This window comes from Aphis gossypii, chromosome 2 (assembly GCF_020184175.1).
Source record: "Aphis gossypii isolate Hap1 chromosome 2, ASM2018417v2, whole genome shotgun sequence".
Lineage (NCBI taxonomy): Eukaryota > Metazoa > Arthropoda > Insecta > Hemiptera > Aphididae > Aphis > Aphis gossypii.
In genome coordinates this window covers 40,866,219-40,894,187 of record NC_065531.1, presented here as the reverse complement: position 1 = coordinate 40,894,187, position 27,969 = coordinate 40,866,219, and the positions used below count along the sequence as shown (strand labels likewise).

General features: G+C 23.9%; 1 protein-coding gene across 5 annotated transcripts in view; it reads left to right on the top strand.

The window, feature by feature from the left end:
* Nucleotides 1–27,969, top strand: part of LOC114120983 (octopamine receptor-like) — a 172,476-nt gene that overhangs the window by 49,006 nt on the left and 95,501 nt on the right. For 4 of the 5 annotated variants that reach the window (XM_050201014.1, XM_050201017.1, XM_050201016.1 and 1 more), the window contains exon 3: nt 23,562–23,643. The exons of the other annotated variant lie outside the window; for it this stretch is intronic. The gene's annotated coding sequence lies outside the window, so the exon portion shown is untranslated. The remainder of the gene's footprint in view (nt 1–23,561; nt 23,644–27,969) is intronic. 5 annotated transcript variants of the gene reach the window in all.

Sequence of the window (27,969 nt, the reverse complement as noted above, 5' to 3'; positions counted from 1 at the left end):
AATCCTATGAAGTGAAAATATGACAATATATATATAAAGTTTGTTTAAAAAGCACATTGACGTTATTCTTTGCTTGCTTTTTGATGTATTATTGTATTTATTGTATATGACGTATCAAAACGTATTCTGTTTTTTGTACCATTTTCCAGACATAACCAAAATTGGTTATTTTGGAAGTAACAAGCTAGCCACTAATCAGTTAAGTTCTACTTTCCGATAGTAATCTCGAGTTTTTCGTAATGGTGATGAAAAAAAAATGTATATAATAATATAAGACAAAATAAAAAGGGATTCCCGCGAGAAATACAACGTGTTTTGTTTCTATAGTACTGATAACTGTATATTACATTTATTAAATAACAATAAGTACTGTGTATTTTCATTGACAAATCGTATACAAATTGGTTTTAAGATATTATGGTATTTTCATCATATAAGCAAATACTATTTAGGATGAAAATATGTCTCCAAAAGTTTTATGTCGTGATCTATATGGTTGATATTTGCAAAGATGTCATTTTTGAATTTTTTTTCACTTCAGTTTCAACATACGATCACAAAGAAAAACTACCGACAACCACTCAAAACATTTTAAATAAGAAATATTTAAAAGTGAATTTTTAAATGCTTTATGAGTCAGACGATTTCTTATCAGTGTTGATATTTGCAATAAAAAATATAATATATCAATACATTGCCCTACAGAGAATTTGTGTTCAAATCAATTTGATATATATATATATATATATCCTGTGAGGTTATTTTTGTTAACTTAGGTAATAATTTTTAATTTCTATCATTCTAAGTAAGTGGCCACAAAACTTTTGTATTTGTATAGAATTTGAATTCGAATTTAGATACTTCAAATTTAACTGCAAACTTTGAAACTCACTGCTGAAAATACATCTTGTTGAGTGGATAGTAAATAACTAATGGCAAAACTTTTCATGAACCAACTTTCATAATATTAATATGTTTTTATCGTATTACATCGAAAAAATGAAAAAAATTTTTGTTTTATAGTTTTTTACTCATAAGTTATAATGACTAGGTATTTTGTATATTATACTATTATATAAATTCATTTAGATACATTCTAATTATTATTAGGTTTGATAAAAATAAAAATATTATTTAACTTTTTTATCTCGGATTATTTATTTATTAATATTTGACGGGCTGAACCTTTTTTACAATAGTGTTAAACACAATATATATAAAATTACAACTATTACTTAATAAGAACTAAATTATACTTATTATTATTAAATTAAAAAAAAAAGTGAAGGAGGGGCCACATTGGCAAGGGACATTATACGCCTAATATGTTCGTTAGCCATATAGTTTGTGGTGAATAGTGGAATGAAATGTATACTGAATGACGAACAGATCGTTGAGGGACTTTAAAATTAATTAAAGATAGAAGGTTGAGTGAGTCAATTTTACCTGATAGGATATTTTTTAGAAAGTTGAGATTTAATAAATGTCCGCGATCAACCAGGGATGTTAGTTGAAGATGATTAGCTACAGGTGAGTAATCATGCTACATGTGAGAAATTCTGAGCAAAGAACCAGCAAACCTGAAAAACCGTCGTTGAACCCGTTCAATTTGGAGAGAGCCATTAATTGTATGGGGATCCCAGATTACACTGCCATATTCTAAAATACTACGAACCAACGTGCAGTAAAGTAATTTAAGAGAAAATTCATTTCTAAAAGAATGTGCAGGTCGCATAATGAACCTAAGTGATTTCAGAGTCTTACAACACGTCATGTCTAAGTGAGGTCTGGGATCAAGATTACTAGTTAGCTTAGTACCTAGATCGATTACCAAGCCACTGGATTACTCTAGAGAAGTACCATTTACATTGTAGCAGAATTTAATCTGCGAGTGCCTTTTCGAGAAAGTCATTATGCTACATTTACAGATGTTCAATTCAAGACCTATTGACTTAGACCAGTCAACAAAACGATTGAAGTCGCTTTGGAGTTTAACACAGTTCTTTAGTGACTCAATGCTCATGAATAGTTTCATGTCATCAGCAAAGCAAAGAAGACGGTTGAATTCCAAGTTACTGAAGGCACCCCCAACAAATAGCGAGAACAAAAGAGGCGACAGGTGGCCACCTTGAGGAACTCTAGATGATGCGTGGAAAACAGTTGACTTAGTGCCAAATACTTTAAACCACTGATATCTATTTTTGAAATGGGATTTAAACCAAGAAATAGGAGGTATACCAAACTCATAGTCTTTGAGAATTTTTATAAGTATAGTGATCAACTCTATCAAAAGGCTTTTTAAAATCCATATATATATATATATGAAATCAACTTGCGAATGGTATTGAAATGCATTTAAAACAAAATTAGTGAATATCACATAGCAAGTCGTGGATTATTTTATAAATGCAGTATGAGGTCTGTAGTTATCTTTTAAAAATTTTAAATGGATAAGCTTTGTATGGTTATTTTTTATTCGTTCCTGAAAACATTTTAACTTGAAGAACTATATTGTACAACCTTGAGTTAAAGTTCTTTCTCATGTTCAATATTAAATTCTTCCTAGTGATATTATATTATAATATATTTTACGCGATATTGACATAATATTGTTTCACCTTTCTGATTTTAATATTACGTACAGACGAGTATGGTTAATATTTTACTGTATTATTTTTATTATCAAATAATTAGTTTTATTTTTGAATTTAATAATATTGTATACTACGAAGATATCTATTCTAAATTTGTTTTTACCCAAACCCAATATAGCACATTCATTTTTTTGTTATCTTCATATTATGTTTAATGTAGAAGGTTATATGATTATTTATTCATAACATGTCTCTTATCTTAGATTACACTTTTTTTTTATTTAAAATGTTATTGTGTACCTTTTGTAATTTTTAGTCATTATTTCTACTATCAATAGAGTAAAATAAGTAATCGTAGTAACTTGGTATGTACAAAATGATTATTGATTTCAATAAAAATTGGGAAAAAGAGGGATCTATGTGAAAAATGATTTAACACATACTAATAAAAGTCTCTGTTTATGAATGACAAATTATTCTTAAGAATTAATAATAACGATAATGCAATAAAACGTATTATAGAGAACGGAAAAAGTTTGTTGTCTTTGAATAATGATACTATTTCAATATAATATGTATTTTAAATTTAAATCGTATATTACAGATTTTATTCAAATTACTCAATTTATTAGTTATATACTCATTAGATTTTTATCGCATGTATATTATTTTTAAATATTTTATATAGTAATATAAGAAGTGTGAATATTAATATACATCAGGAGTCTTCAATCTTTTTATGTAGCGGGCCACATATCATTTTCTACAAATCTCGCAAGCCGCATTTATAAGATAAACATGTATTTTATACAAAAATTCAGTTTTATAATTATACTTTTTATTATAAAATTTTAAATTTTAAACTATTATTATTATTAAAACATATAATATAGATTAACATTAACATATTTCAATTTTGAATTACAAATCATTAATTTTATTTTTAGTGTAATAACTGACATTGTTTTTCAGTATCTAATTTTTCTATATTTGGTTAGATCTGAGATGCAATTCTTAGTTTTTTAAGTAAATATCAGGTGATTGATGATTAATGCTCTAGTTTTCGATTTAACAATTTTCACTCGTTAAAAAATATGCTTACAAGTGTAAGTACTATTAAAAAGAGACAACATTTTTAATAAGCTGTTTTGAAGATTAGAATATGTCTTTCTTTAAATATATTTTAAATAAAAAGTTGAAAAGGTTAAAATAAAAAAAGGTTCAACTTTTTTTTTATTGTACATTTTTTTTAAATTGTATTGTTCTATAAATCAATTATATCCATTTGCATATTTTCTGAAACATCTTCAAATGATAATGAAAATGGAATTAAAAAAAAAAAACAAATTAAAAAACTTTTCATTAGCTTTGAAATTTAAGAACCTTGAATCAAATCAAGACATTTTCGATATCATTGGATAGCCGTTCTAATTTTAACGAAATAGAAAAGATATATGCTATATTTTAAATGTGATCGTAAGTCACGAATAATTAAATGGCGTGAAGGGGGTCGAAGATACCTGATATACATTATCTAGTATTTATTCTTGAGAATTTATTGTACATATGTTTATAGTAAAATATACGATATTATAAAGTAAACTGTAACTTAGCATGATATAAACTATTGTACCAATGATTATAATATTTATTTTATTTAATAAAAATTGAAAAAAAAATCAAAAATATGAAAATTTTCAATTTTGTGTGTAGAAAAAATCATAAACATTTTGTTTGAATCTAAAATATAATATAGATGATAAAATATTTTAATGCAACAGATTATAAAAAGTAGTTTTGGATTATATCAGCAACTAGTGAGGTTCTATATGTTTATATAAAATGAAACAAAAAAAATTACTTGTATATAATTTAACTGGTATGCAAAAAATTATTTATTTAAAAATTATATTATATGCTATTTAAATATATTTTTTTTAATATGGGAAAAATGTAGCTTTTCTTTAAGATGATAAAAAGCTATTAAAATGACTTACTATAATTATTTTTACTAACTATATTTTTTTCTGTTTATTAAATATACAATATATATTTTTTTCTCTTCTTCACTTTATTTAATATTATAAAATTATTATAAATTTTCCATTATTATAATCATTATGTGTTTATAATATAGAAAAATATTTTGTTTTGTAAGTAAAAACGTTTAAATTAAAATCTATTAATTTTGCATAACTTTCTATCTCAAATACAAACATTACTTATAAAAGATAGTGAATAATTTATGCCGTATATTTAAAACGTAAATGTATTATAATATAATTATCTTGATGATTGAATAATAATAATGAAAAAAAAAATGATATGTGTATTTAACGTATCTCATTACCTAATTTATCCAAAAATAACTTTGTATCTAGCTTTTTTAGAACTTAAATTTAGTAACTTTGGTCTGAGATTACAAAGGCCATTAACTGTGTCGTTTGAAAACCTCACACATCATCAAATTTATGAATACGTTACATAGGTACTGCTTCTAATAAGATTATTAATACATTGATAAGATTGCATAAGCTACTTATTTAGCTCATTTGTTCTCTGGGGATTTATGAAATTAATGAACTACAAATTGCGTAGGGTGGTCTTGAGAAAACATCATATTAAACTTTAAATTTACATCAGTAAATTATGCGATTGAATATCAGTTAAATCGAATTGAAATATGAATAATTCAATTAAAACTAAAAAAAAAACAAAGTTTCTTATGTGTTTTTTAATATTTTATCTACACAGTTTTTTGATGTGGATCAAAAATTATTAAAAATGTGCACGAACACAAAAAAAAATTCGATGAATGGGAATGGGAGATTATAAAAATTTAAAATAATCAATATTACATATATTTTATTACTTGTACATGAAATTCATTTAAATAAATAAAAAATAGTCCAAACATTAATTATAAGAGTTAGATTAGGTATTTTTTTATGTAGAACTTGATATATTATTATAGTACAAATTCTTAGGTTTATAGTAATCTGGAAAATCTATTTATAACCTATTTGATATATTTTATATCATGGTTTTGGTATATAAAGAGCACTAAGAATAGCCAATCCGATAAGTCAAATTTGTCTCATATTGTTCTGTGAATACATGGAATATATGTCGAGAATCAATTGAATTAAGAACAATCGTTCAGTTGTGGCCATTGTAACACATAATGTGGCTAAAATTTGTAAAAGACTGTATATATTTGAGAAAATTAAAAGACATTTCAGACAATTTAGTCAATATTGTATTTGGGTGGTCTCTTTCTGGTAATTTTTTCATCTACCTATTCATATTTTAATTGCTGCATTAAAAATTTCATAATGTGGTAAAATATTTTTGAATATTATATGCATATATAAAACGTAATGCTTATTGAAAATCTTTTTAATTTATATTATTTAAATACGTCGAAATAAGTGATATAATTTGTGTAATTTGGATATCATAAGATAGTGATTAGTAAATCTATTTTTTAATTGACAAATTAAATGATCCAGAAAAGTAAAAATACATATCTTTTATAATATGTTCCAGAAAATAAGTTGGAATATTATCTTGAATTTTTTGACGATATACAGTTCTTGGTACTTCATTAATTCTTTCAATTCTCAAGGCTTCTGAAAAAGAAAATATTTTTTTAAGCCCTTCAATTTCTTTAAATATTCGACAAACTTCTGCCATACGTTTATAGTAGTATAATAAATTTACATCAACCTATTGTAATACAATCGACAATGGTAAAGTTAAAAGAGAAAAACTTCTCAATCACGTGTAAAGCTATGATAAAAACTGAGTGACTGATAGAATTTAAAATTTGAAAAGTGATGTATCTAAACTTGAACACTTTTCTAGTTTTTTAAAAGTATAATAAATAGCTTCATATACCTAGTTATTTAAATCGAATTTCACTCTCATGGCGATCTATCCATAATGTTTTACTTATTTTTATTAGATTTTTTTTTCGGTTTTGGGGGACATATACTTTAATACACTCAAAAAGTGTTCATGTTATTTTTAATGAATTTTGGAAAAATATTACTGAAGAAACATTCTCAGTCTAATCTCTAAATTTTACTTGGCTTACCTATAACTCAAAAGATGGAAAGTACATGCAGAGTACAATACCGTCCGTCAATATCACACACGACGCACACTATCATTTATTGAAAACAAACTAAACAAAAGTTTCTGATTTTCTGTACGTTATATCGTAGGTAGTTAGGTAATAGTACAGTGTATTCTATTTATTACCTAGTACTTAGTATGAAATAACTTAAAGTCGTTATTTGTTGTAATCACATCGATATCTTATTGACAATACCTACTAATCCAAATATGCTGTCACCAACCCGTTATTGTAGTTATTTATGATTGATATAAATAAATTACTTAACTACCTACCTATTAATTTTCTGGTGTCGAACTACAGAGTAATGATAGAGAAATAAAAAATAATAATACGTGGTTGAAAATGTATATATGGAACACCCTTGTATTTATTTTAATTTATTTCTTCTAATTTTAAGACATAAGATCTGAGTGTAACATCATCCTAAAAATATTTCAATTTAAAAATGAACCATGCTGCCTAAACTGCAATAAGTAATGATTAAGAATATACAAATATAAAGCTAATAAGTACAAGTTATACAACATAATAACATAAGAAAATAGTAAATAAACATTTAAAATTAGAATTTTAAATGTTATAAGATGTATAAATAAATAAAAGGTTTGACTTATGAATTATGCATATAGCTTATAGATAAATAAAAATAAAACAGGTTAGACTATAATATAGTCTATTTTAGTTACGATTGTTATCAATGAAGTGAAAATGTGAAATTGTTTTCTCAAATTCTACACATACATATATTATATATACACGCTCGAGTACTTGCGATGAAGGAAAGCGTAGAACTATCGCCCGTTATTATACTATTTAGTATATTTACGTTTATGCTGTAGACTATGTTCAGTATATTATCCGTTATTGAGTTTAATAATTATTCCTCAACTCAGACCTGACTACTGTGTTATATATATTATTATATACTGCACGTAATGAATATGTGAGGCATTTGCATCGTGTACCTATGGCAGCCTAAAGCAATTTGTTGTACCTATGTGTAATGCTGATCGACTATAGTAATATTAAACATAATTACGGATTATTCAATTTAACCTGACACGTTTGTTTTATTAAGATTACGAATTTCAACAATGTGCAAGTTAAAATTTTTAATTCAATATAATTACAAATTGTTATTGTCTTCGATCTTATTAACTGTATTTACAAAGACATGTTTTTGAGTTACAACTTACAACTATATGAAAAAATCGATTTTGTCAAAAAATTGGTTTTGCGTAAAAATTCCCGCTTTAAAACTTTTTACTTTTGACCTCTTTAATGTACCAAGGTTATTCACTTTTCCATCGGAAATCACCTCTGAAGTTTTAAATTGAAGCATTTTTCCGACAAGTTATGGTATAGACTGTACATACGGACATAAAAAAAAAACACAAATCACTGTAAAATCAAATGAATCAAATGAATGTATATTCATCACTTTGTTAAGAGTCTAAAAGTAAGAAACGTAAAAAATATTTAAAATGTTTTATTTCAAATAGAATGTGTGTAAAAAAAATATTTTTTAAAACTTAAATAGATTATGAAATAATTAGTGTTTTTTTATAAAAAAAATCACCCAGTATTCACTAGGACAAACAACAAGTTATAGTTATATCTTTATAGTATAGTTTCGTCAATGTTATAATACATACTGTACATAATAATTGTGTTTTGTAATAATTATTGTACGCATTTTGAAATTTTTGAAAATATTCTAAATAATAATATGCTATCTAAATTTCAACTTACAATTATTTTGTATAGGTAAATATAATAGGTTAAAAAATATAAGCTTCCTATTGCACATTTCACATTGTTAGAATTTAATATTTCTTTATAGTAATATTTTTTACCGGAGAATTCCTAGTAGTAGATGTAGTTTTCATTTCGTATATTGTCAACATTTATTTTAAAAACTATGCAAGCTATGCGTTGAATGTGATGAGTCGAAAAGTGTACCGTAAGCGAAGCAGATCATTCTTGGGCCATGTAGTTTCCATATTATTATATTGTGATTCGAATCGTTACTATTCCATGGTTATACATTTTGCATTATATATTTTTTTAATGTTATAGCTGTTTTGGGACATCTAGCATACGGTTTGATATCTCTTATTTTCTTATTTTATAAATTTGGGAGTTTACAAATTGCGCTTAAAATTACCTTTTCATATACCAATTGCACTTTAAAAATGTTACGGTCGATTTACCAATATTGCGCACTATACATTTTACACTAAATAAGAAAAACTTATTAGTTAGGAACAAATCAATTTTTTTTCAAGTATTAATTCATAATACATTGCGAGATTTCTAGTATTTTACTGTCTTTGCACTACTTACTACCCATGAATTAAGGGGAGCACTTAATTCATGACCTCTAAGCCACGTGATGACCCCAAGGCCAAGTTGGTGAAACTTATAGGCTTAATACAATTTAGTTAATGAGAACTAAAATAAAATAATATTAATAATAAGAAGAAAATAGGTGGTTACATCATAAAGACATAAAGTTCTAAGATTTTGAGTTTTAAGGTAATTATAATGTTAGTATTTTGCATGTTTTAAGAATAATAATTTGAGCATGACATTACAATTTAGAATAATATAATTTGGTTAGTTTACAGAATAGGTAGTATATTTGTTCACCATGAAGAAAAGAGAATATAATCATATTAAGTATAACAGGATAATTACATTAAAACAATTCATTTGGTCACTACTAAGTATAATAATTTAAAAAAGTATAATACAAATAAATTAATAGATATTCTAACCGGTAACAAGTTTGATTGTCAATTGTTCAAAATTAAATCCTAATTATAAATATAATAAAAAAAATATATAAACACATAAATAATTTTTGGGAATATTAATAGATGAATAATAATATTATAATTCACATAATATAAAATTATAAAATATATTAAAACCAGTCACTTTAGCCAGTAATCAGTTGATCAATAAATACCAGGTAAATTTGAATACAAGCGCAATTAGTATACTAACCGTAAAATATAAAAGACGCAATTGGTACACTGACCCTAAAATAAAAATTTTGTTTTAGGCACAATTGGTCCATGCCCATAAATTTAACCATTAATGGTTTTGCCGTTCAACATTGCGATTTGATGTATTGGAACTTTGTAGCTTGTAAATTATGGTGCAATATACACATAATATATATATATATATATATTGAAAAATAGTTTTTTAAATATAACATCCTTATAAAAAATAACAATGCAATAAATTCTCAATGGTGATTTTTAAACTAGGTATTTAAGTTAATCTATATATAATAATATGTAAAACGAAGAATTTAGAATGAATAAATATATTTATTTTATGACGGCCAAGATAAATGTTGATATGACAAAAGACATTTTTTTTAGTAATATAAAATAAAATGATAATAATAATTATTATTATTATTAATACAATTATGCGTTGATTATAAAAATTACTTCAGTGACCATTAATTCAAAGAGTCATTAATATTAAACACATTATATTTTTATAATTTCAATCAAAAGAAAGTAAAAATAACTTAAGGGCTAGTTGAGAATTTATAATTACCTATCACTTTTTCATCATGACTTAAATAGTTTAATTTAATGTAATTAATGTTTAAAAGAATATAAGATTTTAATAGCTGATAATATATCATTATATTATTAGTAATATTATTAATAGTATATAATACAATTTATATTATATAATCATTATTCTTTATAAATGTATGTATAAATATATAATTCATTGATTCTCAACCTAAAAATATTTTTAAAAGTAATGAGGACTTATAAATTGAAATTCATTTTTTTTTTTTAAGAAATTTTGAAAAATAGTTTTCTCATACATTTTAACGCGTAGTCACATTGATTATAATATGTTGGTTGCTCTAGATAATAAACTTATTATATTATATCTAAAAAAATTGTGACTATAGCTTTCAGGTTGAGAATCGCTCATCTATATTATATTTACTTAAAAAAAAGGAAAAGTAGTTTTTTCACATAATAACCAACAGTAACGTGCTAATCTTTATTTGTCGTTATACTTTTAACGGACACAATTTTGAGGAAATCCACTGGAGATTAGAGATAAAAAATGGATTCTAGAACGTGTTTAGCAAACATTGGTAGTTCTTCAAAAAAATGTTAATCAGATTGGACTTGACAAGGCGTCAAATTAATGCACATGAGAGATGTTTTTTTTAAAGTATAGTTGCACCTAAAATATAAAACCGTAACACTTTGACTACAAATCGTGGTTTACTACGATTATAAATAGGTATGTGTATATTTATTATTCACAGACCATAAGTAGTAAGTCAGACAAATGATAGTCATGACATGTATCATTTCCTTAGAGAAGGCCTATGTCATTATTTAAATGCGTTATACTGTATAGTGTATAATATACAGAATGTACTTATTTATTTATAAATATATATAGGTATATTATTTTTAATAAAAAATGTATTATTATTTTGTTTTATATTTTTGCTAATTGAAATATCATAATAATAATATTATGCTTTTGTACAAATAATTTTCAACAACTATTGAAGTTATGGATATGACTATATTAGTGACAGTTTTGTTTATAAAATTCCAGTTGTAACTTAGGTGGTTATCTGGTATAAAAATAAATAAACAATTGAGAACGAAACTATAATACACTTGAATCTTAGTATAAGTTTATGTGAGTTTGGTAAGATGTTGTTTTTTATAAAGCAGAAGAGAGTAATTTTCAGATATAACAGTACGTAATGCATAAAATAAACTATAGTACATATAAATAGTATGTATATGTATAAGTAATATTAATAATAACTGTAATAAGAAAACTAATACGTATGCCATTATAAGCGAGTATTGAAAAAATACTGAGTAATTCAAAAAGGTAGCATTTTATAATTTAGCTTTGGTCATATACTTTTCGACTAAAATAATGATTAAAAAAAATCTTTTTTTTTATTAGTACAAGTATCTATACAAAAAAAAAATAAAATAAAATATGACCATTCATGGGTAAAGAAATAAAATGTGAAAATTGGATAAAAAAAAGTTTTTAATTATAGGACTCTTAACTGTACATCCGTATAGGTTAGTCACGAAGGTTCATTAGTACAACAGTACTTTATTTGTGCAGTTAAATTTTATAACAGTTCCGTTTAAGCCAGAATGTCATTGCTGAAAAAATAATATATTAAAAAATATACATATATTTTATATAAGTGGCCATTTAGTTTGGCAATTTAAGTATAAAATATTACATTTATTTATACCAATTTAGATAAAAAAAAAAAAAAAAAAAGAATAAGAGCTTAAATAATATTATAGCATACAATTAGTTAAGATATATTTATCAAGATTTTTGATAGAGAAATAATAACTTTATTATTTCACAAAAAAAAAAATAATCAAATATCTATAAATAGTGTTGAAATAATTTAATGAATAATGATCTTAATTCCAATGTATTTGGGAAATATTATCTATTGTTATTATAAAAAATTATATTATTTATGTCTAAAAAATTCAAATCAACATTTTTGGTGAAAATTCAAATATTTATAATTATTCTTTTTTTAAGAAATTTATTAAAAGTGACGTGGTGACACTTCGTTCAATTACTCAATCGCTATTCGCTAGTCAATCATATTAGTCACTCTTTCTATTCCTTAGAATCGTGGTGTACGAACGAATGAGAAGTATTTACATTTTTATGTACTTTGTTTATAACAATATTTAGTAATAAACCGTATTAATGTCTAATATATGGTTCATATTTTAGGAATTAATTTTTTTTTTCCCCGATGTTTCACTTTGTTTTTTTCCAAATAACTTTAACTGATATTGAAAATTGTATATTTATATTTATGGAATGGATTATTGTTTGATATTATAGATTTTGAGCAGTACGGTGAATGTATTGCTTTTATTATGTGTTCTGTATGTGTGTATGTGTACTCAACACGATAAGTTGTCAATAAAATGCTTTGATATTCAAAAATGGGGGTGATTTTAAATATTTTATCGGATTTAGTTTGTACTTTGGAGTGGTTTAATTTAAAAATTTAGTACTTATTTTAATAGTTGGAAAAAAAGCAATAAAAAAATTAACAGGAATTTAACAAATCTAAGTTTGATGAAATCGATTTTGTTTTGATTTAACTCAAAAAAAAAAAAATAGCTGTAGATAATTGATGATTATGTACTTAACATTTTTATATTATCATTTTCTATTTTACTAGAATATTTACAAAATATTTTGAGTACTATTAAGCTATTTATGGGCATAAGAAATTATTATTATTTTTTTATAAATGTTGATTATAATAGTGACCCATTCGACCCCTTATGTATAGCAGAGTGGTACTCACTTACAAACCTTTTTTTTTTATCATAAATATACATTATAACTATATTACTTAAACACACGAGTTTTGAATTATATTTAAGTTTCTGCATAATTAAAATTGTAAAGTTTTATTTCCAGATATGCAATTCCCCTTAGTGAATATATTAAAGCCTCAAAGGTTATTAAAAACTGATAAAATAATCTAAAAAGTTTTTTCACTAACGGAAATTTAATCTTTGTTTCTCGGTAGACATCACTTTAACTTGTAAGCATGAAGTAGGTATATTTTCATATAGATTTATATTGAAATTCTGAAAATGTGTAATGTCTTAACTCTTAGGTAACATTTTTTTCAAAATAACCATCTATAAAGGTACACGCTTTATCATCGAAACTGAAAAACCAAAAACATTAAGAATTATATTTAGTTATTGGTAAAAACAAAAGGAAGATTCATAAGACTCATATGAAATGTATGCTTTTCAAACCTATACATTATGTTCATCAGTCATCACATTTTAAATTGATTTAATTGAAATAATTTGTTTTTGTTTTTAACATTTAACAAATATTATTTTTTAAATAAGTAAATGATGTAATAATAAATCCCATAATTGTTTTTTTTTTTTTTAATTGCAACAAATATTATTTTTAAAAAGTTGTATAATGCTATTGAATAAATTCTTGTGTAAATAATTTTTATTATGTTATGAAAAGTTATACATATAATTACGGATAAATGTAAAATATTTATTAGAAAATCGTAAAATAGTTTTTTCTACATTTTTAATGTAAAATAAATTAAATTCTGTATGACAATATTATGATACTTAAAGAGAGCCTATAAACAATATACTAGACTAGGTATTTAAGTATAAAGCATAATTATTGGTTCAAATAAATAACAACTGGAATCGCACAAAAAATATTGTTACTTCATAATCGGTATGAGTTATACTAACTTCTTTTATTAGAAATTCAAGGTTCTAGGATTTATATTTGAAAAACACATTTTTTAACATGCATATTATTATTACTGGAACTTAGTGAACATGCGTTCTTTATATGCAATATAGCTATATCCGCATTATCTACCGACATTGTTTTGTAATAATACGTTCTTATACTAAATGATAAAATACTTTTATAATAATATTATTATAATTATTTATTATTTATTATTTTATATATATTAAATTATTGCAGTAAAACAATATGTTTCCATAATCATGAATAATAAAAGAATAATATTAATTGAATAAGATAACGATAAAATCTAAGACAATTAAGTAGCTAAACTTCATAATAATTAATATATGAATGAGTTTCGATTAGCTCATACTTTCTTCAATAGTAACTATCCTCCACAAATCATAACCTAATTTCATTAAGTAGTGGTTTTAAATAAATAAAACATAATATTATATTTAGAATTTATATAAGTTGATATCTCAACTTGAAAGAGTTCAGCAAAGGCTTTTATGATTCACCAGCTACCTTTTGCGTACCGCATGAGCTCCGTATAATTATTAACCTGTTGCCTATTATTTAGGTTTAGTTTCATTAATGGAGTACAGACGCAACATTTGGGAGTATATTTTTAAAAGGTATTTTAGCAGGTGATGTTGATTCTACAACCTTACTTTCATTAATTAACTTTAAAGTTCCTAAATAATCCTCCCGTTTTACTTTGCATTTCAAATACCCACTTTAGCACCAACAATTATATGAGTAATAAACTCATAAAAGTTTGATGTCTTGTGCCAATACGAATCCCTCCTTTAAGTTGAAAATAATTTTATGTTGTTCATTTATATCATAAAATTGTATTTATGTCTTTCTAATATGTTTCTATAACGATACTAATTTTTTTTCAAAAGGTTCAGACCGTATATTTCATAATAAAATAAGTAAATATGATCTAATATATTGGTATTATATTAAATTATATGAGAAATAATATAATTTATTATTTACAATTTTAATAACAAAATATTATACAATATAAAATTATCTGTAATATTTGTATACAAAGTAATAGCAAAACTATATAATAGAATATACTTTGGCTGAGAAGTCATATAAAAAATGTTTGACGAAATATTTAAAATTTTCCGCAACTATTTTTTTTTTTTCGATAATAGAGATAGTAACAAATACAATTTTTTACAATTTATAAAATACCTACCACATTGTTTTAGTGATAAGTTTTTGAAATACATTTAAGTACCATTTACTTATCATATTGTTATTGCTATATCAGTTCAAAGAGAAGAATTAAATCTGTAACCAATTAATTATGATTTACATCGTAAATAACCACAATCCACCTTGAAAAAATTATTATAACGAGATATTCATAAATAAATTTGATAATAACAACAACAAAATACTTAAAAAATTACGACACAAACTTAAAATTGGTTAAGCTTTCAGTACACAATCTTGATAGTTAAAAAATGTAATAAATCAATGAATGTGGAAGTAAAGGTTGAGCTTATCAAGAATTGTATTAAAAAAATAAATGCTTCCCCCCTTTAATGTGCTCCAGATACGTTACCAGGTTCTGTTGCATTTGTTATACATTGTATTGTCACCGTCATTTTAAATATTATTCCCAAAGGCACGAGTGAGCTTAACTTGATCCACGTAAACAGACGAACTTCCAAAAAAAAAACTATTGAAAGGTTCAAGTTACATATTATTTATATATATTTATATCAACATGTCACCCGTAAGGCTTTCCTAGTGTCTTGACATTTATGTGTCACTCATTATTACAAATATTCGTATCCAAATATAAAGGTTTGAAAACTTTTTTAACTCTATTTTTAACACATTTCTATAAACGTTCAAGAGTTGGAACCAGATTGTTTATTTATCCTTACCATGTTTATAATGTTTTATAAATCACTATCTGCTGATTAAATAATTAAATTCAACTTTAAACACGACTGTAACAATAGGTTTATAATTTAGTTTGATCATTAACATTCATACAATTATATACTGCAATAATATTCTAATTTTTCTGAAATATTTGATCATACTAATATATTATTATAAATATATTGATAATAATGATATATTATAATTCGTAGTTGTAATAACATAAAACTTTCAATTATTAGTATTACATTATTTTTAGAGTATAGCTGTTTTTATAAATTGACTAAATTATTCTATATTTAGCAATAACCAAGCACTTAAATTGTTTGAATTTTCAAGAACAAGATAAAAGATAAATTTAATCTATAATTATATGGATACGATATTAAAAACAGTTCACATTTCTACTAAAAACAGACATTATTAAATTTTAAAATTATTTTATGTCTTTAAGTTCACAATATTTATTAAAAAATATTTTTTTCCAATTTATTATTATTTCTTTGAAATAATTTCAAGGAAATTTCAAGGTTATTATTATTTTATTCGTCTTTTCTTTTAAATTACCAAAATTTTTAAATTTAATTTTCAATAATATATTTTTATAAATTTAGGTTTGAGATTTTATCTCATTTTATACAAATACATGATCAATAAAATACCATGGAATATTTTTTAGAAACGAAATATATTTTTTGCTTATTAAATGCCTATTATCTATCGTTATTGCGAGTATTTCTATTTGATCATAGTTTGTTTGATATTAAATAACAAACAAGAAGAAGTGTCATTTAACAAAGTTTCAAAAAAAAAAAAAATTAAACGACGCTATTACCATCGTTTAAGATGCTTGGAAACAAAAGAAAAATAATAATAATAATGAAAAGATGACATCCAAAACCATTTTATTTATTTTCATCTTCGATATGAATCAAATGTAACAATTCATAATATGATATTTGTTATATTTTGTTATGTGTCATTTATTAAATGAAAGACTACCATTCATTCTATAATATAGAATTAACACATACTCACCCACTCGACTTTTTTTTCAAAAGAATCATCTTTCCATACAATTTGTAAATGTAGTACATAACATATATTATAAATTATGGTTTAAGTTTATTAAATAATTATATTAATTGATATATACATATATTAATTATTTTTATTACATTTTCATTAACAAATTGTATTTGGAAAAAAAAATATTACCTTTTTCGCAATTATTGTTTATAATGTCTGTAAAGTATATTATGTCATTATATTTTGTTTCTAGTAATATTGTAGTGTGTTATGACTTGAATTCGACCAAATGTTGACCAAAATACTTGTTTTAAGACGCGTTTTTTTATTTATTGATATTATTATTATAATTAAGTTTTCCTGACAAAGTCATCTAACTTATAAATTACAGTTTTGTTTTTTAAAAAATTAAAAATTTATAATATATAAATAGAATATAAAGAATAGAATATATTGGATAATATTATAATTTAATAATATTATGATATAGTATATCATTTTTATGTATTTTTATTGTTATTGTTAAGCGAGAAAATAATGAGGATCCACGCTTGAGCTGACGGGAGCAGGCCTGTCACTTAATTTGAAGTATTGTGCACTTTTTGCGTGATTTAGTTGGTCAAAAAAGTTTATTGAGAGATTTTATATGCATGTTTTAACTGTAGGAAGTTTAAAGTTTGTATGTGGTGCTCCTTTTCTGATGAACCCTAGCACATTTAATATTGTTGGTAATATTTTATACGGGAAAGATCGGATTTTTTTTGTAAAAAAACTTTTTTAGTTTAAAGATAATTTTATTGTCTGATATTTATGCACATATTGTGTAAAATGTAAATATTAATTGTTTATAAGTTTTATATTGTAGTGGTTATCGTTTAATTATTTTAATGATTAGGTAAAAATACCAGAAGCATTACTCGGAATTGAAGTAGAATACTTTATTATGCTATAATTACTATATTGTATAATACGCTTTTAAATTCAGCCACATATTTTTAGATTTAGAGTGGATAGATTAATATGACGGTTTTACAACCATGAGATTTTTATTTTTTATTTTTTTTATTTATATATACTATAGTTTTAGTTAAAATAATATGTACTAAATATTTTTAATATTTAAGGTGACTTCTAGCAGTCAATTAAGTGTAGCTGATATTTTTATGGCTAAAAATAGCAAGTAATTTTATTAAAAACTGGGAAAATCTAACAAAATTAGGAATTTTTACGAAACATGGGTTGTTGAAAATTTCTATAATTAATAAAGAAAAAACTACAATGACTTTTTTTTATTTGTTGATATGTTGGATATATAAATCATTTTCTAGAATTTATCCAATATTTCACTTAAGTTTTCATTGATTTAATGTCGATAAATAAAGTTTTAGTTTTTAGTTATTCAAAACTATATGAACCACATTGTCCCAAATTGTTGACGATTATTATGGTTTTCTATCAAATAAGTTTAATTATTATATTGTAATAACAATAGAATTATCATAGAAAGTTTTTGCTATCACTTATATTTTCTATACACAGTGAAATTAAAAATAAAAATTTTAATTAATTTCAAACTATTTATACCATCACAAGCGGTTTAAACTTTAAACCTATTTCCACCATTCTATAGTATGTCCATTGTCCAGTATTCATTTGTAAATTATAATACGCAATTTATTAGTCAAAAATTTGTTCAACATATAAACTATTGATAATATAAAAATAGTATAACATTAAATATCCTTTGAAATGAATTTTGATCCATCTGTTCCCTTTACACTAAATTGCTCTACACTTCTATTACAATAATTTATAAAATTACATATTGTTATCGCAATAAGTTACACTTGAAGCCTACTATATAGCACTGACGAATTACCCTGTATTTGAAATAAATTATTCAATAGCGTTGAAATAAAAATATAATATGATTTAGTAACATTACGCATATATTTTTAACTGCATACATTATTGTTTCAAAAAAAAAAAAAAAAAAACACACACACTTTACACAGTGTTTGCTTATAAATTAATTTATATAAAATAATTAGTTTTTAAACACCACTATTGTTTATGTTTTTAAATTTAATGTGAGTATTTGTGTAAAAAACTCTTTTGTTCCTTTATTAAAATTCTGATGCGTATACCTATGATGTATTTTTAATTACCACCCACATTTGCCACACAAATATGAATGCGTTGGGTTTTAACTAGATTTCTTATTATTTTTGAAAATGTAATATATTTTTTGTCATATTTGTATAAACAAGTTATCTTAACTTAAAAATGATTATTTATTTTAAATTCAACTAGTTTTCCAAGTTTTTATTTGAGAACACGTTTTATAGATTTTTAAAAACAACAAACGGTGTATTATTCAAGCGTTTATTCTCGTGTTATTGAATTTGTCATTTTCTAGTAAATTTAATAACAATAATGTTACATTATAAAAAACACAAGTAAAATATTTTTAATCATAATTAATAAAATAAATATTAAATGTTATATTATAAAAAACAAAATAATAATAATTATTGCTGATTACATTCTTATGTATCAGATATATATATAATATATTTTTTCAACTATTTTCACAAGTTATTTTATTTATATATGTATATATTAATGAATGAAACTATATGGAGGAATTTTTTTTTTTTTTTTTTTTTTTTTTTTTTTTTTTTTTTTTTTTTTTTTAAACGAACTTCAATTAACATATCTTCCATATCTTCGATGACAGTAATGTGGAGTAACGTCGGCTTGGTTTTTTTTTTATGTACCGTAAAATCAAATCAAGATTAAAGTGCCATCACGAATCAATGCGATTGTTAGTCACGATGTCGTTACTTCACCTAGAATCTCTTTGAATCCTATGGACTAACCAAAATCCAAGTCCACTATATTATTATTGTACCGAAGCTTTTACACAGACCTCCGTAAAATATTCGTGCACTCATTCTTACCATGGACTGTTCCGGATGCACACACACATTATATATTTATTCACCTCCGTACATCCTACAGCTACTATTCGTGTATGTATACAAATTATACCGGTCGTACTGAACTCATACATTATATTGTTGTTTATTTATATCATCAGCTGTGTCTCGGGTCCAAAACGACTATGTACCTATTTTGTAGCTGTTTTCATAACTTGAGACAGTAATTAGGAGTTGTATCGATTAAATTTTATTTTTTGTCTTATTAAAAACAATAAATTTATTTTAGGTTGACGTAAGTCCTACTTAAAATAAAATTGTTTTAAGCATTCCTTCCAGTTTTCCAATAAAATTTCTATGGGGATTTTTTTATTAAAATAATTTTTAACCCTTTAATTAGACTTTTTAATATATATATATATATATACTGTTTAGTCACGAAGAGGAACATCAAAGAGAATCAAATTTAAAATTACACGTACCGGTATAGTTCAAATTTTTTATACGTAACTTTACTTATTTACTTATAATTAATTACAATTTAAAACTTTAGACCTTTAACTTACTGCGCACTATTAATCCAAAATCGAATATTGATTTCCCAGAGTTCGAAGAAATTAAAATATCCTGAGAAATAAAGTCTTCGTTAAGGTTGAATGTCAATTATTTGTTGATGTGGAATGAGTTAAATACAAATACTTTTTTTCTGTATGTAATTATTCTTATATTAACACGCTATAACTATAATTATTTACTGAATGTTTTATTTATTGTATTCAAAACGTATCATGTTAGCCTACCTTTATTTTTTTATAAGATACACTATACAGAATACTTTCTAAAAAAAAAAAAAATTAAAATAATATAATAAATAGAACTTCGGTATTTGCTTTCGAAATCATGATATCACAATCGTCAAGAGTATGCGGTGTTTAACTTCATGCATTACCGCTGATCATCAAACGGTTAACTTATAACACAATACACAAGCGTTATGTTCAATTAAATAAGCACCGATGGATGTTATATTGTATGCCATTAATATAGACTATACACATTCATTAACGCAATCGAAGATAGTTTCAACGATTTTGAGATTGGAATAATTAATTTAATTGGGAAATTGACCCTTGTAGTATGTGTAATATCTGTATTTAGTGTATTTGCATTTGGTTTTAGCATATACAATTTTATAGAATACGTGGCTCAATTCGTCCAAATTTGTAAGATTAATGACTTAATGATAGACTCAAATTATACGAAACGGTAATACCGTCAAGGGTTCAACTGAGAGGAAACGTAAGGGGACCATACTCATATTATAGGTATCTGGTATATAAATGAGAAACATATTTTATATCACGTCTGAGAATGTTATATGATTTAAAGCAAAATAATTCTTGGATAATAGTAAGCTTTGAGGGTGATTAATTGTAAACAATTGGTTCTGGTTAGTACTATCAAGATTTCGACATTGAAAAGTAGGTATACAGTATTTTTCAAATAATCAATAAAAACAAATAATAAGGGAAAATGAGAAATTCTATTCAAAAACTAGTTGTTTACAAAACTGATATTCTTGTTATGTTATAATTCAAAAACTAATAACAATATATACTTGATATATTTACCAAATTAATATTAATCATATAATAAATTCACGAATAAATATAAATTCAATTTACAGAATCATTATACTAATAGTAAAATGAATTATATTATAATGGCAATAATATCATAAGATAAACATAGAAATATAGACTGATAGATTATTTTCGCTAATAATCATTTTTCATGTATAATAGTTTATTATTGAATTTAAATTTAACACATAAATTACATGTAACTAGTAACTACCTCAATGACAAGGTAGTAGGTACAGTCGATACTTACTGTATAACATAGTGGATAATCAAATAAAGAATCCGGAGTATTGTCAATATATAAAATATATGAACAAGTCGGTATATCTATCCACGATAAAATACTGTAAAATGTCTGTTTTAATATATTAGATCACAAAGTAGTTTCACTTCCTATGCAAAGCCTTAATACTAATGTGTAGGAAACTCTAAAAGTGATTTATTGCCCTCTTGTCATCTTGAAAACTTAAGGACTAGTTCTCAGGAACAGTAGTTTGTATATAATCTATATACGCATAGTTTTGTTTCCGATCGACATTTGTCTTGTCTATGTCATATATTTCAGTTAAAAAAAAGCTTCGTTTGTATTGATGTATTCAAATATTTTCCCTAACCTTACCTGTCAACTACCTATGTATCGACTTTTGAATAATATTATTGATTGTATAACTATTGTATTATATATAATGAATCGTTAGCGATACTAAAACTATGTTATCCTTCAGTTACGATTTTCGACTTAAAAATTTACAGTGACACGGATTGTTTTCATTTGAAAAAAAAGGCGTTTAAAATGTTTGAGTCACTACTAGAAATTATTTAAATAATATGTATGTTTTAATGTACGTTTCTAAAAATATATTCTTTAAGTACGATAAATGAAAACAAATTTTGAAACACACTATTTCAATATTTACATTACTTAGAAATAAAAGAAGAGTAAATATGCTTGAAAAATATCACCCTATACTTAGCGCGTGTCGAGTTTTACGTCGATGGAGAAAATTGCGACCTGTAAAACCACTTGATAATTCATAATGATTAATCGTCCATCGGGTTTCTTTCCGATTATAAAAGATGAAGGTTAAACTTTTTTGTTGAAGTATGCATTGTTCCTTGCAGTTTTTGTTTGAATTTATTGCTATAAAATGTCTATTCCTATTCTCTTGCAGACTTTTCTTTCTCTCATATATTTATTATAAGTTGCTGTTTTCTCACTTATTACTTTTCAATATCGGTGTAGGTAATTTGAAATATGTACAATTACATTAGGTATATTATAACATAAATAGTACATACGCATAAAATAAAATATTAATTTACTTAATACTAATTGAACATACTTTATTGTTTTATTGAATTTAAAATGTGGTGGCAAATTCTTGTTCTAATTTATTTATTAATTGTTAGTTTTTTTTTTATTTCGAAATAGCAATTTGCTGAAAATCATTATTATTCCGTATACTTGATGAATATAATATATTGAATATACTGAAACAACAAGTGCTGTAGACTAAATAAATATTTCCATATTTTTATAAATAATATTAATTTATAAAATGTTGTTATAGTGTATTATTATTATTAAGTATAGACCTAACCTAACCTAAGTATTATATAGTTCCATGCTTATTTTGAATCCTGTTGAAGAGAGATAAAATGAAAATATAAGTTTAATTATGAGTGACGTTTGAACAACATTTAGAATTTATTTGTGAATATATTATGATATAATTATTAAATTATTATAACAAAACTTATTGTAAATCTATTATAATTCAGCACAATATTTCATTAATTATTTTAATATTCAACAAAAACAATCAATGTATACGTAGTTATTTTTTTTATTAAACATAAAATCAATAAATACGAACATGATTAAATTTATAATAAATAAATTGTAATATTTATTATCTACATATTTATTTATTTTTTATTACAGCAATGGATCTTTATTTAAGTAATCAAGAACAACTACTCAAAATTGGACATCACATTTAATTCTAAAAGCTTAGTGGATTTAAGTAAGAGTTTTAATAGATATTTTTAGTCTTAAAATTAGTAGCTATAAAATATTTTATTACTTAATATATATATAATAAATTACTTGTATGTAAATATAAAATTTCACTCTGTAGTTTGTACTAGTACTAATGATCATAGTTCAAAAATAAAAAAAAAAACAATTTTTACTTATTAAACATGCAAATTCATATGCAAATAATATTCCAGATATAAGATATGGATAACGGAATAAACAATTTTATGCTATGAAAGTTACTTAAAAATATTTACTTAACTAGTAGTGAGATTTGAATTTGTATAATATATGTACTAAAAATACCACTATGAAATGATTCAAACTTCTAAATTATTAAATTATTACTTCTTAAAAAATACTCAAGTCTTCATTACATCATCAACATTAATTAAAAATATATTATATAGTTACATAGATATTAAAAAAAAAAGTTATGTATTATTTTGATTACGAAAAAATAAAATTTAATTAATATTATTATCATCTTTATGATCATTCAACATTTTAAAGTTTTAAACAGTGATACTAATTAATGAATTCGATAAGGGGTTTAGAAACCCGTTTTAACTTTTAAGTGACAATATTTATTGGTCCCTTATGATTTGGTCTTATATTATAATAGCATTAGTCACAAACAGTTGAAATACATGTAGGTCGTTGTGCATTTTCGTTGAATAAATAAAATCATCGATCACGCATGCTATTCCAATTATAGTTTAAATGAGCACAATTAAATAACAATGTTTTAAAAAATAAAACTATTGCACTATACTTTATAATAAGGCGTTAACAGTGCTTAAATAATTGTAAAAAATATAACGCAATTATATTGTGACTATATTGTTTTATATTGTGACTTAAACGTCATTAAGATTAATTAGAAGAGATACGCTAAATTGTGTTTTTAATTTATTTTTTAAAGAGATGCTCTCACCCCTTTGACATTATAATTCGAACTCTGTCGATGAATCACAAAAGTTAATTATTAGATGTAAGAAAAAAATTATTTTTTTAGATATAATGATAATATATGTATATACTTTATTTCAAAATATAAACTATTATTGTTCCAAATAACTGTGAAAAAGTTGTCTTTTAATTTTAACCAAGAACAGATTTTAATGTTATTTAAATAAATAACACATTAATGTATGACTTGTAATGAACATTTATATATTTATAAATATATTATTTATTGTCTATGTCTTATTATTTTTGTGATAATGTATTTATTTAGTATAAGATGGCTGTTTTAACTGGGCAAACAGATACAATTTAAAATTACGTACTTATTTCGTCTAAAAACCATTACAAATCATCTCGATACGATAATAATACTATACGTGACTATTTTGCATAAATAGCCTCAGTATTATAGACCTTTACTTATTATAACATTATAAGTTCCGTTCCACAGATTTCTTCTAGCAGTTTTAACTTTAGGTGAACAATATAATAATAAATTTCATTACATATTATATTATATTTTACGTGTTATAATGTAAAAGTTTTAAGTTTGTCATTTTTGCTGTAATATATAGTATGTTTGTTAATTCTACATGATATAATTTTTATGATTTATTATGTGTTTAAAATTTAAGCTATATACTTTTCGACTACAAAAAAAATTGTGACTTATTAGTAACGATAAAAACACAAAAAAATATCATACTTTAAAACACTTAACAAAGACAAACACGTCTTTGCTTATAACTATTATTGCTTATGGTTTGATGTTTTTTAGTGCTAATGAATTATTTGAATTCATTTATTTGCTAGCCAGATAAAAGAATTCTCACGGGTTGTTATAATATATCTACACTTAATGAAAAAAAAGGTTAATTAAAATGTAATCGAAAATATATACATATATATTGATGAAGCTTTGAATAGAAAACTATGAGAAAGTTAACAAATGTCAAATGTTTTATAGAGCTCCTACTTGAATTTAAAAATCAAAATCAAATGACTAAAAAAGGTTTAAATTTATCATACATCGATACTAATTATACTTATTTGTTTATAAATCAATACTCATTTATTTTTAAATTCAATTAATATTAATCGTATCATAAATTGATATTTATAATCTGTAGTGATTTAATTTTCAGACTATTGATTCTTGAACAAATTTGAAAAATTTCAGATAAAAAATGATTTTTTTGTATACTTGCATTATTGAGTTAAAAGGTCATAATAATTATACCGGTTTAATATTGATTTCTATTTTCTAGTTAAAAAAATCTAGTTAAATTTTGTGACGGAGGATTATAACATAGCATAATGTAATTATTTAACTGACAGTTATTTGTACCTATTATAAAGATTTTCAACTAGCAGCGTAACCTGAAATTATTAACACCGAGTAATTGATACCTTTTTAACAGTAACAATTCATTATTTTCTGTAGAATTGATATTTTCGATACATAAAAACATAATAATATAAAAGTATATTTTAAATTGTATAATAAGAGATACATCATTAGTGCGTGATAATGTAGTAAGAGATACGTAAGTATCCAATAATGAACTAAATGCTTAGAAAACAATTTGATTTACATTAGACAACAAAGTACGCGTGTAGTATTGTATGATAAAAATAAATTACGATAAATATAGTTTTATCGTTCATTAATAAATAAAAATACTACCATTGAAAACGTATATGATTAAATTTTATTGACTTTTTTCTACTTATTATTATTATTTTTTGTTGAGCTTCGAAATTTGAACAGCAATAGTTTCATTCATCCTTATGTTCGACAATATTGGCCTGTCGCTATTATACACTTTGATTGATGAACTCACTGTTTCGTGAAATTTTCATTATCAAAGAATAACAATTTTGATTTTATTAATAGTGGTTTTCGTAAAGCGACAATATTAATATTATAATTTTTAATAATTTATATTTATGACATACTACCTATACTATGAATATATTAGTAAACATATTTACTGACGTATTTATGGTATTGTATACATTAATTATATACATACATATATAGGTTAAAAATCGAAAATAAAATGTGTATTATTTTAACATTTAATATCCTAGTAAACGGCAGATGTCGTAAAATATAATTTTTGTAACAAAATCCATCTTGTTTTAAACAAATTATTTATTTATTTATCAAGACTTTGAAGAATTGTTGACAGCTTTTATTATAGTTGTGTATGTGTGGATAATTGATAAGTGCACAAGATGATTGATTCAAAATATTATGGCTTTTGTATAATAGGTACATACTCGTATTTTGAGTTTTGACTAAACATTATTATTATTAAATTCTAACATATTGCTAAAAAAATAATATCTATTGTTGTTGAAGTATTATTAGATTTCAAAGGGAACGTTGACGCTATTGGTTTTACAATAGATTTTTTTTGTCGTTCCTGTATATCGAAATAGTATGGTATATATTCTACAACTAAAATATTACATATATACGATATTCGAACTATTGATTGGAAATATTGAATGCAGATGTTATACTATGCTTTCTTCATAACTTGCACGGTCATGTTTGATAAACCGAGGTTTACATAAGTACAAAATTTACAAATCAATTATACTTCCAATATTATAAAACAAATTATTTGTTTTAATTAAGTTTAGCCATATAAGGCCATTTGCTCTGGGATTTTTTGTTTGTAACTGTAAAGTTTGAGGCACGGTAGGTATTTCAAACACAATATGTTTCCGTATATGGTTCATGGCTTTGTCGTTTGGAAGTATAAGAACTCGGTGGTCATTTATCCGAAAGCTAGCAACGCCGAACGGTGTTTGATCGTACTATTTAGTCATTGGCACCAAATATCACTGCACTTCTCCATTAATTTATTACGATTATCAATTTTCATATTATTCATAATAGTACTCGTATTATTTATTATGATTGTTATACTGTTCATAAAATTATCATTTTACTCTTATATTATGGTTGATGAAATATATTCTTTTCATAAATTATTAAGTAAACGACCTAAAAAGAATTCAATTTATAAATTTAACTAATTAATATTTAACTTAGATCACTAGATCGTTAATTATACATCATTTTCGTAGCTCTTCTATCGTGACTTGGGAATAATGCGCTAAATCTGATATCGTTTAACCCTTGTATGTTTTCGTGGTGTAACTCTCTCCAAAATCAATTGGGTCAGCATTGTTAGCTTTAGTAAGGTACAGCCGTAAATTTATTTTCTGTTCTACAACGTTCATTTATTCTAAAACACAGTGTATCGATATTTGTAATAGCACCATAGAGGAATTTAGTTTTAGAAAACTTTCATCGACTCAAGTG